The sequence below is a fragment of the Ictidomys tridecemlineatus genome, chromosome 6 (genome assembly GCF_052094955.1).
Source record: "Ictidomys tridecemlineatus isolate mIctTri1 chromosome 6, mIctTri1.hap1, whole genome shotgun sequence".
In the NCBI taxonomy this organism is placed as follows: domain Eukaryota; kingdom Metazoa; phylum Chordata; class Mammalia; order Rodentia; family Sciuridae; genus Ictidomys; species Ictidomys tridecemlineatus.
The window spans coordinates 163,454,110-163,467,673 of record NC_135482.1 but is presented as its reverse complement, the minus strand read 5'-3'; the positions used below and the strand labels follow the sequence as shown (position 1 = coordinate 163,467,673).

Here is a 13,564-nt window from a genome sequence, read left to right as displayed (position 1 = left end):
ACTGAGCTATCAGCCAGAACACCTACACATGATCTCTCTCTGTGGTCTGGGCTTCCTCACAACAGAGTGGCTGTGTTCCAAGGGTCCCAAGACAGAGCCCAGTGGAAGCAGTATCACTTTTTATGACCTAGTTTTAGAAGTCATGCAGCATATTTTTTGTATTCTGTTTGTTAAAAAACAATCACTAAAACCATATGTATGCTAAGGAAGGGAATCCAGAATCTACCTTTTAATAGGAGCAGTGTCAAAGAATTTGCAATATGTTTAAAATCACACATAATAACTTCCGATAAATTTATAAACATTTTTATTATGTTTAAAATGTTTAAACATAAGAAATCAAATAAATATCCTCTTTCTCATGTTAGGAAAATTTTTTTTTTAAAAATCCAAATATTTAAACATTCCAGCAAAGAGCACTCCTGAGCCAATTTGAATAGGCAGTTTGTTTTTAATAATCTCTCTCCACTTTCCTCTCCTTGGTGACCATTCATTGCCTCCACGTGGGCTTCCTGTATACTTATGCCTCCTTCCCTCAAGCTAGGTAGGACCTTTTCAGTGGCAGTAATCAAGCCTGGAAGTAATCAAAACAAATTTTGTTTTCCCTCCTTGAATTGCCCTCATATTTGGACCTCACTGGATCATTTGGAAAGCCATCAATGGCATAATGTCCCTAATTCTAAAAGTTAAAAAGCAAAATGCTGTAGAGATTATTTCAATAAGTATAATAATTGATAAAACAAAAGTGACACTTCTAAAAAAAAGAATTATGTGCTTTCAGACATCAGGATACTGACTTTTTCATCAAATTAATTCTAAAAGTACATTTGAGATTTTAGGTATTCCAATTTGCATGATTCTCTTGAAAATGACTTAACACTTGATTATTACAGTAAAAAAATTAAATGATATTTCTCCCATTTTTACAATGCATACTGCCTGATTTTTCTTTAAAATCAGCAGTTATTTGATTAGTAAAAGGGCTCAAGAGCTTTCTCTAAGGAACTGAAAATGCTACTTTTCTCTAATTAAGGTTAAGTAATCTTATAACCTAGTGTTCTTTTTTCACATTTATATATATTTCATGTCTTCATTTCCAATTTCAATCAATGCCAACATAACCTAATATGCTTTAAAATTCTCCCTATACTAATATTAATTTATATGTCTTTGTGTTCTTTTAGAAAGATGTGTTAAGAAAGAGAAAGAAATAGTGCTTATTCCATTTCAATACTTCATATTCTCCAAAAGGCTGATACATTTTGGTAATTTCACATAATTACTTATGTTTATGATAAGTCAGAATCACATTATAAATTCATACTATACAAGTTTTAAGTAAGAACAACCAGATAATGAGCAAATACACAAACCACTTTATTATTTTAGTATTATTTAATTATCTTGAGGAGCTTTTTTTAAAAAAAATAAAGTATAATTTATTTTAAAAATTTCTTATACAGCAACGATTTTTTAAAATATTGAAACAGCTTCACATTAAATTAACAGACTGTGTTATCAGGCTCCAAACTGTTCTTTTCTGTGACTTCATAGCTACCATGGAGGCAGCCCAAAGGAGCCTAAGTAAACACTTTTAAATTACGTAATGGAGTCCTGAAGGAGGACCAACCCTAAACAAACTCTGCCATATAGTTTTAAAGATGCTATTTTCCATATGCTAAAATGCTCATTGCTGTATCTATAGAATGACTTTACACTAATGATAACATAAAAGAAAATTGGAAGTGAGCTAGTCCGTCTCTAGAAAGGTCAAATGAAGGCAGGGATAAGGAAATTATTTCAAAGTAATTATCCAGTAAGTTTTTTTTAACCTTATAAACCAAGCATTTAGTAGTATTTTTGGAAAGTGCTATTGTGAAACAGGCACATTGAAAAATAAAATATGGTATTGCTAATAGTAAAAGTGTTCTGACTGCTAACACATTAAGAACTAAATAAAGTCGTAGTTATTATAAGTAAAATAATTCAGATCCTTATGTTATTTTTCTTTATCTTCCTATGAATTCAAATTGCAATTTATTTTTAAAAGAAATATTGCCAGCCAGGCACAGTGGCACACATGCCTATAATTCTGGCAACTCGGGAGGCTGAGGCAGAAGGATCCCAAGCTCAAGACCAGTTTCAAAATAAAAAAAGTGCTGAGCATCTGCACCTCAGAGAGGGTGTTAATATCTAGAATATACAAAGAAATCAAAAATGTAACACCTAAAAAACAAATAACTCAATAAATGGGCAAAGGAACTGAACAGACACTTTTCAAATGTATGAAAAAATGTACAATATCTCTAGCAATTTGAGAAATGCAAATTAAAACTACACTGAGGGCTGGGGATATAGCTCAGTTGGTAGAGTGCTTGCCTCACATGCATAAGGCTCTGGATTCAATCCCCAGCACCACAAACAACAACAACAAAAAAAAACAACAAAACACCTATACTGAGATTTCATCTTGTTCCATTTAGAATGGCAATTAGTTTTTGTTTTTCTTTTTGTATTAAATTTATTCATCTTTTTAGATCTTCTTGAAAGAAGAGTATATTTTGGCATATTATACATACATGGAGTATAACTTCTTCTAATTAGGATCCTATTCTTGTGATTGTACATGATATATAGAGTTTTGCTGGTTATGTGTTTATATATGAACATATGAAAGTTGTGTTTGATTCATTCTACTTTCTTATTCCCATTCCCCCATCCCTTCCTTTCCCTTTGTCTAATCCAATGAACTTATATTCTTTCCTCCCACTCCCCCTACTGTGTGTTAGCATTTATATATCATAGAATAGAAATGTTCAAGAATACAAGTAACAATTAATGTTGATAACACTGTAGGGAAAACGTTACATATATATTGTTGGTGGGACTGCAAATTGGTGCAACCACTCTAGAAAACAGTATGGAGATTCCTCAATACTGGAACAATCATTTTACCCAGTTATCCAAAGTATTTAAAATCAGTTTATTATAGGGGGGCTGACTGGAGAATACAAGTTCAGTGGATTAGACAAAGGGAAATGAAGGGAAGGGATGGGGGATGGGAAAAGGAAAAGAAAAACAGTGGAATGAATCTGATATAACTTCCCTATGTACATACATGAATATACCACAGTGAATCTTACCTTCATGTACATACACAAGAAATTAATTTAAAGAGAAATCTATGGGTAAATGTCAGAAAGATCAATAGAGGAAAAGAGGTGTTGGGGTCTGAATTAGAACAAGATATATTCCTTGTTTGTTTAATTATGTCAAAATGGATTCTACTGTCATGTATAACTAAAAAGAACCATTAAAAAATAAATTTTTAAAAAAAGGGCTGGGGGGCTTGGGCTGTAGCTCATTTTGCTAGCATGTGTGAGGCACTGGATTTGATCCTTAGCACCACGTAAAAATAAATGTCCATATACAAAAGAATTCTGTCCATATACAACTACAAAAATTATATTTTTAAAGTTAAAAGGTGGGGGCTGGGGATATGGCAAAGTACCTCTGGGTTTAATTGGCAGTACCCGCCCTACCCCCACCCCCCCAAAAAGAAAGAAATATTGCCAAAGTCAATGTGTATTTTTTCAACATCTGGGCAAGGCCTGAGGTTACACATCAAAGAAAGATAAAAAATAAGTCCTTGAGATAATAAAGTTATTTACATGAATATATGAGCAAAAAAAAATCATGGAATTTGGTTGAAGGAACTGCTGAACTTTTAGGAAAATTTCTCTGCCATAAGTGGTCTTACTCCATAAAATAACAAAAATTTTAAAAAGTAAAATTGATACTTTGGAGGGCTGGGGGTTGTGCATGTGCGAGGCCCTGGGTTTGATCCTCAGCACCACATAAAAATAAATAAAGATATTGTGTCCAACTGCAACTGAAAAATAAATATAAAAAAGTTACGACTTTGGAGACTACTATCTGTATGTTTCAAATTTGGAAATGCCAACAGACTCTGCTATGAAAATACTTTTATTATGTCATTAGCTTTATACAATTTTACTTTTTATTTCTGTAATCTTTATTTCATTGGTTATTTGGTCTTGATCTACATTTAAAAATCCAGTGCCCACAATATGTCGTACTTCTGTATATCCTACTTATTGACTCATTATTTCATCTGCTCTTCACTAAGTAGTTTTTCCCCCCAGAGTGGACTCACAGATGCTATATTTGCTTTTTTCATTAATTCTTGAATGGCACAGATTTAGATGTAATAGTTTAGGGTTATGCTGGCTTTACCTTAAAACTGCACAGATAGCTAACTGGGCACCGTGGCAACATGCCTTTAATTCCAGCAGCTCAGGAGGCTTGCAAGTTCAAAGCCAGCCTGGGTATGTAGCTCAGTGGTTAAGCACCCATGGACTCAATCCCTGATACCAAAAAAACAAAACAACAACAACAACAACCCTACACAGATATTTTGTTTTATTTTCTAGCTTTAACTATTGCTTAGAAGTGTAAGCCAGCATGATTTCCTGTCTCGTAAGTGATTTCTTTTTCTGCTTGGGGGTCTGAAAAGTTTTTCCTTATTCTTTATGATTAATAGTTTAACCAGGATATGCCTCAATATTGAAAATTTTTCTCTGAACACTTTATTCCACAGATTGAGTTCTTTCATTATTTGTGGAAGTTCTCTACTATTACATTTTTAAGTGCTTTTTGTGATTCATTTTTTTCATTATATACTCAGGGAGATGAGTCAGCCTATATTGTGTCATCTTGTCACTTCCATATATGTTCTTTGCAGTTATTTTGATGTGTTTTCTTCTGCATTTACTGCAGTTTATTAATTTCTAGAATTTATTAAATTCATTTGTTTGCTGTAATTTATTAACTACTGTATATGGCAGACACTATGGTAAATATGATCACATCTCTTCCTTTATAAAGCTGACATTTTAGTAGAAAATAGAGGAGGAACCCCAACCCCAGAGGAAGAGGTACTGCCTATTTGTTGCTGTTACTTTTGAGAGGCTATGTTGGGACTGGCTCTAGAGGAGTGGAAAGTAGTTGAAATTTGTAGCTAATTACCACACTGTGAGATCTATATCTGGGGCAATGCTGTCAAGTACAGAAGGTCAACAAAGAAAAGGCAAGTTCTTTTTCCCTCCCCTGTCCTTTACTTTGTCTTCCCCTATTACTCTTTATTGGCAGAACAAAACAAGAATTCAGCTGGCAAACTGGCAATGTAGCTTGTAGAGCTCTAGTTTTGGCATTACAAAAGCATAGTATGGAAAATAGTAGGACTATAACAGGTAAGAAGGCATAGTAATGTTAGACATTATTATAATAGTTATCATTTAATGAGTGTCCATGAGCCAGACACTATGCTAGGTACTTTCCAATACATCTCTAAAACTTGTAAAAGCACTACAAGGTAAGATCATTAACAGTTATTTCTACATGAAACTTTTTTTTATTGGTGATGTCAGATCACAGAATCTTATCAAAAAGAAACAAAAACAAAAATTCATCCTTTGTGTTTATCAAAAATTTGCAATTAAGAGACTGTTCTTTTTGAAGTAAATTTTTTTTTTGGAAAAGTACACCACACAAACTAAGAAGACACCATTTTTTTCCCATTTCTTTATTGTTGCATTATAGTTGTACCATATTGTGTGACTCATTGTTACATATTCGTGCATACATACATTATAACAATGTAATTTGGCCAATATCATTCCCCAATATTTCTCCTTATAGGGAAAGCTTTTGATACACTCTTTCATTAAACTCTTCTGTGAAAGAGTTAGTTGCTAATTGACAGTTTCAAGGAACTTGGTAAATTAATTAAGGTATTCCTTTTTCTAATCATCTCCTCACCATCAACTAATATGCAAATGCTATGTTAAAATACTTAGTAAATAAACAATTATAATTATTATTGTGTAAGTTACAAGATATATATTGGTGTTTTTTTCCTTGAAATTCCATTATGTGGATTTCAAGAATACCAAACTTCTTCCTTATTCAACAATGTTTGTACACACACACACACACACACACACACACATATGTATTTATAGTCATGATAAGGCTGAAAACATATCACTGGGACATAAGCATGTATGACAAATAATGTATTTCTTTTTCTGATTATAAAAGTAGTAAATGGTAAAGGAAGAAACTTGAAAATACGTTAAAGAATAAGTATTTTTAAAGAACAGCAGGAGGGCTGGTGCTGTAGCTCAGTGGCAGAGCACATGCCTAACATATGTGAGGCATTGGGTTCAATCCTTAGGACTTCATAAAAAAAATAAACAAAATAAATAAATGCATGCTGTCTATCTACAACTACAAAAACAAACAACAAACAAAAAGCAGGAAAAAAATAATCAGCAGTTCCTTTATTTAGAGGCAGCTATTGACAGCTGACATATTTCCATGCAGTTTTTAAGCTGATGACATTTAAACTGTTCAATTGTGTACACTTCCTTTTTTACATACACAAAACTACACAAAACACTACACAAAACTATTTTCAATGGCTGTATAATGTTTCCATTTAAGAAAATAGTACTTACTTTCCTTATAAATAATGTTGCTGAAAGCTTTTGTATGCATAAACCTGTTTAAGCATTTTAGATTATTTCCTAAATTAGGATAATAAGGCAAAAATATAAATATTTTTAAGTTTCTTCATCTAGTAAAAAAAATGTGCTATGAAAAATCATTTCTCTTTTATTTCTCTATATACTCTTTTTTTTTTTTTTTTTGTGGTGCTGGGGATTAAACCCAGGGCCTTGTGCATGCAAGGCAAGCACTCTACCAACTAAGCTATATTCCTAGCCCATCTATATATTTTTATATTAAAAAATATAACGAGCCAGGTGAAGTGGCACACACCTTAAATCCCAGAGGCTTGGGAGGCTGAGACAGAAGGATCACAAGTTCAAAGCCAGCTTTAGCAAAAGCGAGGCACTAAGCAACTCAGAGAGATCCTGTCTCTAAATAAAATCCAAAATAGGGCTGGGGATGTGTCTTGGTGGTCAAGGCCCCTGTATTCAGTCCTAGGTACCTCCATGTATGTATGTATGTGTATGTGTACAAACACATACACACACACACACACACACACACACATATATATATATATACATACACACACATACATACATACATATTAGAAAAATTTATGGGGACAACCTTTTTAAGCTGAGATTAATATTTAATATTAGATTCAGTGTTTTGTTGTTTGGGTTTTTTTTTTTTTCTTTCTTTCTCCTCCACACCCCATGTTTTAATATTTAAACCTTCAAGGAAAAATCTGCTCTTTAAAATTTAGTGGGGGGTCAGGTTCAAAATTTATCCTTAATTTGAGGACATAAATTACTTCTACTTAATGCTTCCATTTTACAAGGTATCATCATCTCTTTTTTCCTATTTCCCAAAATACTCACCCAACAGTTTCACCATCCAACTATCGTGATCTCGTGTGTACACCACTAATTTATGCAAGAGACTAACAAAAGCAAATGAATAAACCAATAAAACAGTTATATATATTATAATTTAGTTCCCTTAAAAAGCATTATTTAAATGAGGGTTCTCCCCTAAGAATTGTTTAAGTTATACTAAGTAAGCAAAATTTAAATATACAGAATTTTTAGGAAATACAAATGACCTCTATAAATCTTTTATAACTCTGATCATTATCATTCCTTTGTGCCTGGTTCTCCCACTAACCCTGCCCCCCCCACCCGCCAAAAAAAAAAAAAAAGCCATACGCAGGACAAAACTCAAACTCTTTAGTCTAATCTTCATTCTCTCTATAATCTGTTCTGCCTCAACCTCAGATGTAGCATGTTGTAGCACAAAGTGAAACGGGTCCAGTTTGGGGAGTAAAGAAACCTAGGAGGGTGGGGATGTCGCTCAGTGGTAGTGCCTGCACAACTTGGATAAGGCCCTCGGTTTGATTCTTGGAAGGAAGGAAGGGAGGGAGGGATGGAGGAAGGAAGGAAAGGGAGTGGAGGGAACCTGGGTAACACAAGTGTCAATGTTGGAAGCGAGACCTCAGGTGAGACATTTAACTTTCCAGGTGTCAGTTTCCTTTACAAAATGATGGACTGTGACTAAATTATCTCTAAAGGCCCTTTAAGCTTTAAAATTCACTCTCTAGTTCTAGCATGTATCTGTCTACATCCTTTATTCTTGACAAACAGGTACACTACTGATCAATCTTATTCTTTCCAGCTTCCATCCTTCCTTGTGCTATTTTTTCCCCACTCCTAGTTTAAGAATTTGAACCTGCATCTGCCTCATCCCCCAAGTCTGTGTTCAAAACTCACTGTGCTGCTGGTTACTTTTCTCTCTTTCAAACTTTGTTTTAGCTGCAAAATTCTTTCTACTTGACATTTAGAACATTTTGTTGTAAGAAATAGGTAGAATATGAACTAGTCTTTTAATCTTGAGTTTAGGTCTCTTCACTAGTCTCCTAGAGAAATTAAACATAATTAAACATCCAGAAAAATGCAGGAAATTAGCACTGCAGTAAATTTGAAACAAAAAGTATGAATAGCCTCTATTTCTTAGCTTTACTCAGAACATTAATTATTCTTTTGAATCTTTTGCTTTAATTTAAAATACATATGTATACATACATACATATATATATGCATGTACAGATGTTTTGAATATGTATTCAGCTGTCTTAATTTGTTCAATCTTTGAAGAATATTTAATAAGTTTTGAATAACCACCATTTTGTAGCTTGAAAACACTAATGCATTCATTTAGCATGTGCAAAATTACAGGTTGTATTGAAATTCAAGATGTCAAAATCAAAGGAAGTGTCTATGCTTTTTCATACAATGCATGCACTTCAGAAACTCTTGAAATGATGTGCCTTTCACCAGCTCTTTCACTTCCCTGAAGACCTTAGAATAAAGTTAGGGTCAAGGAAAGTATTCTGTTTCAGTGTCATTCTGAAAACTGTCAAACCCGTTATTTTGGGTCTAGTTTTGATATACTGAAATTTTATATATTTTAGAGAGAGAGAGAGAGAGAGAGAGAGAGAGAGAATTTTTTTAATATTTATTTTTTAGTTCTCAGTGGACACAACATCTTTGTTGGTATGTGGTGATGAGGATCGAACCCGGGCCGCATGCATGCCAGGCAAGCGCGCTACCGCTTGAGCCATATCCCCAGCCCAATATATATTTTTTGATATTCTGAAATAATATATATGTAGGTATGCACATTTTTTACATGAACGGTGTTAACTTCTTTAAAAGTAATGTTTTTGAAATTGTAAACAGACTGTGTTAAAAAGAAAAATATTGGAAACCACAGAAAAGTACTGTCACCTTGTAGTATCCCATAGCCAGAGAAAAACCAATGTTAATTCATGTTTCTTTATTGCATTTAAACTAAATACTAAACACCAAATCCACACAATCATGAATCACTTTAAAGATGGGGATATGAAGTCCCTAGGCAATATAATCTTATGGGACCACCATCACATACAGGGTCCACTATTGACCAAAATATTATTTATATGCTTTTATATTATTTTTTCATATTTAGCTTATAATGACTGTTTTCTCTTGTTACTGAATATTTTCGAAAACATGTTTTTAACATCTGTATAACATTCCAACATAAATATATATCAAAATTTATCCTTTCCCTCATTTAAAATAGTTAGATTGTTCCTCAATTTCTGCAATTATATAAGGATATTTTAGAATCTATACTTGTCTACTAGTAGTCAAAATATTGTTATTGGTTCTCTTTTTCTGTCATGTTTCTTTTGTGGAACAAAAAAGGGTATTGTGTGATTCCTTCTTCTCATCTATTCCAGCCCATACGTGACTTTTTCTCAGCATAAAAACCTCACTATGGACAATGTTATAGAACCTATCCTTTTTCCTTTCTAAAATAGTGTCATCCCTGAATGAGGTCCATATTTCTGCAGCTCTCCTTCAGCAAAAGAATGTGAGATAAAGCCAATTCTATGCCTGCATAAAATCTGGAAAAAATGCAGATTTTAGCTTTCAAAAAAAGATGAAATTCATGAGACTAAAATTCCACCATCAAACAAATAGGCAAAGAATCATTTCTACTGGCTATATTATAAAATCACAAATAAAAATGTGATTTTTGTCAAACATGGAAGTGGGAATAAAAAGGATGAAAAAAGGGAGGAGGGAGAAGGAGAGAGAAAATACTAAAAGTTTTAACTGGTAAATTCAGTGAAAATTATATAATCTGCCCTCTAATTTTTAAAGCTTTGACTTTTTTGTAATATGTATGCTACATTCAATATTTCAATAATTACCACATTCTGCATTAGTTTTGATCCTTCCCCATACACTGAGTGAAGTATAGAAATTAGAGAGGTGGAACAGTGCTTTTGAAATTACTCTAAAAAATCCTGGGTTAAAAATCTTTTTAAATTTTTTTTAATTGATTTTAAAAAATGACAGTAGAATGCATTACAATTCTCATTACACATACATACCACAATTTTTCATATCTCTGTATATAAAGTATGTTGACACCCAATTCGTGTCTTCATACATGTACTTTGGATAATGATGTCTGTCACATTCCACTATCCTTGCTAATCCCCTGCCCCCTCCCTTCCCCTCCCACCCCTCTTCCCTATCTAGAATTCATCTATTCCTCCCATGCTCCCCACTCCCTACCCCACTGTGAGACAGCCTCCTTATATCAGAGAAAACATTAGGCATTTGCTTTTGGGGGATTGGCTAACTTCACTTAGCATTATCTTCTCTAACGCCATCCATTTACCTACAAATGTAATGATTTTATTATCTTTTTTTTTTTAAAGTAAGACCTAAAGTCTTTTTTTTAAAGAGAGAGAGAGAGAGAGAGAATTTTAATATTTATTTTTTTTAGTTTTCAGCGGACACAACATCTTTGTTTGTATGTGGTGCTGAGGATCGAACCCAGGCCGCACGAATGCCAGGCGAGCGCGCTACCACTTGAGCCGCATCCCCAGCCCGATTTTATTATCTTTTATTGCTGAGTAAAATTCCATTGTGTATCTATGCTACATTTTTTTTTAATCCATTCATCCACTGAAGGGCATCTAGGTTGGCTCCACAGTTTAGCTATTATGAATTGTGCTGCTATAAACATTGATGTGGATGTGCCCCTGTATTATGCTGTTTTTAAGTCCTTTGGATATAGTCCGAGAAGAGGGATAGCTGGGTCAAATGGTGGTTCCAAATGGAATCAAACTAAAAAGTTTCGTCTCAGCAAAAGAAACAATCTGTGAGGTGAACAAGAGCCTACATCCTGGGAGCAAATTTGTACCCTTCACACATCAGATAAAGCACTAATCTCTAGGGTATATAAAGAACTCAAAAAGCTAAGCACCAAAAATAATAATAATAATAATAACCTAATCAACAAATGGGCCAAGGACCTGAACAGACACTTCTCAGAAGAAGATATACAATCAATCAATTATATGAAAAAATATGAATTCAATTATATGAAAAAATGCTCAGCATCTCTAGCAATTAGAGAAGTGCAAATCAAAACTGTTAAGATATCATCTTGGGCTGGGAATGTGGCTCAAGCGGTAGTGCGCACGCCTGGCATGTGCAGGGCGCTGGGTTCGATCCTCAACACCACATAAAAATAAAATGGAGATGTATCCACCTAAAACTAAAAAATAAATATATATCTTTTAAAAGATATCATCTTACTCTAGTCAGAATGGCAGATATCATGAAGACAAACAATAGTAAGTGTTGGCGAGGATGTGGGGGAAAAGGTACACTCATACATTGCTGGTGGGACTGCAAATTGGTGCAGCCAATATGGAAAGCAGTATGGAGATTCCTTGGAAAAATCTTTTCAATTTAATAAATTTTGTTTGAAAGAAGGGTAGGAACTCTGTTGTGCCTATTTACCAATGTGAATTGCTAAGAGTTAAAGATGTTCAAGTTACTATTATTACATCAATTTGAATTCGGAAGGAACACTCATGCTGTTTCTCCCAACAGCTCTGGACATTACATAGATGGCAGAATATTAGTGAAGTAAGGAAACATTGAGGTCATAATAATCCAACTCTCATTTTATAGATGAGGAAAATTACGCCCAGATAAGTTTAGAAAGACATCTCTACTACTCAGAGCAGCAAGTGTTTTCTTTTTGGGAAAGGAAACTCCTAATATCCTATAGGTTATCAGAAGAATATGCAACGATCACTGTTGTAAAAATCCTGGGAGACCTAATTTGGATCCTAAGTATACATTTTCCCCTTACAAGTCTTAATGGATCATCCATTCCATCACCTTTCTCTTTACCACAGAAACAATATGGATGTGTGCCTTCAAACAAATTGGTGCTTATCCACAATGAAACCCATGAAAAAGTTAAAATCAATTTGGCCAAGTCCGAGTGTTGCACCACTTCTGTGAAAATATTTAAATATATCCCTATGTATACTTACCTGTAGCCTTTCAACTGTGCTTCAAGAAATTCATTTACATAACTTTACAATGTATTAGTTTTTGTATGCTTGATTTTGAGTGGCTGGGAATTGAACCCAAGGCTTCTAGCATGCCCCTTACATCCATTAAAATGGAAATGGTGCCCATTGAAGTTGTCATCATAGGGACATTGCATATGCTGTACATATGCAATTAATTAGGGAAGCTAACTGCGAATAGATCAATTCTGAAAAATGACTCAAATTTGTTTCTTGCTGAAGTAAATAAATAGTTCAGTACCTAGTTTCCAAGATCTTTCTGAACTTCATCCTTTAGTACCCAACTTCCAAGTTTTCCTTGGAGGTCTTCTCTGTTTCAGTCTGTTAGAAGGAGAGATTTTCTTATGAAAGAGCTTCACAGTAGTGGGTATCACTTCTATTCTCATTCCATCGACTATAATTTAGTCACATGCCCACACTTAACTGAAAGAGAGGCTAGGAAATGAAGTTTATCTATATGGACAAGAAGTGATGGACATTGACTCTGATGTCTTATCTAGCAGTCATTATTTGCTTGGGTGTTTCCCATCACCACTACCTCACACAATCTCTGAAGTGGTTAACAAAAAAATAGATCCTCAGATTGTCCTCACTCAATTCTGAAAATCCTAAATGGGAACCATGCTACATAAATGTTAGTAAAACCAGAAATTCTATGGTTTGGGTGATTTTCTTCCCTCAAGTTTTCATGTTAATGTCTGATTTTGTATACCTGGAGGGGTGTGCGTGTGTGTGTGTGTGTGTGTGTGTGTGTGTGTGTGTGTGTGTGTGTGTGTATCCATGAGGATATACAGCAGTATTACCTGATCAATTTTCTTTAGCAATCTAACACTTTAGGGCATTAGGAAAACTCTATGAAATAACCTAAATATTAATATACTTAAATGGTAGGGAGAGGAAATGATGGAGAAATTGCTGTTAATTTGGCATCACTAGCAACTGCTTTTATGTATAGGTTGTTCAACTTCCTTGTTGCCAGAAGACACTGTGGATGGAGAAAGAAGCCAGGGAGTGAATGACTATTAATTAAACTATATGAAAATCTATTATAGAAAACATGGTTACACTTTA

At 34.0% G+C, this 13,564-nt stretch overlaps 1 long non-coding RNA gene across 7 annotated transcripts in view; it reads right to left on the bottom strand.

The window, feature by feature from the left end:
- Nucleotides 1-290: 290 nt before the first annotated feature.
- The window catches only part of LOC110598648 (uncharacterized), a 36,021-nt gene continuing 22,747 nt past the window's right edge, over nucleotides 291-13,564 (bottom strand). For 6 of the 7 annotated variants that reach the window (XR_013423388.1, XR_013423387.1, XR_013423391.1 and 3 more), the window contains one exon: nucleotides 291-12,814. This is a non-coding gene — a long non-coding RNA (uncharacterized LOC110598648). Of the gene's footprint in view, nucleotides 13,479-13,564 lie in introns of all 7 variants that reach the window. The other variant, XR_013423389.1, reaches the window with a different exon arrangement.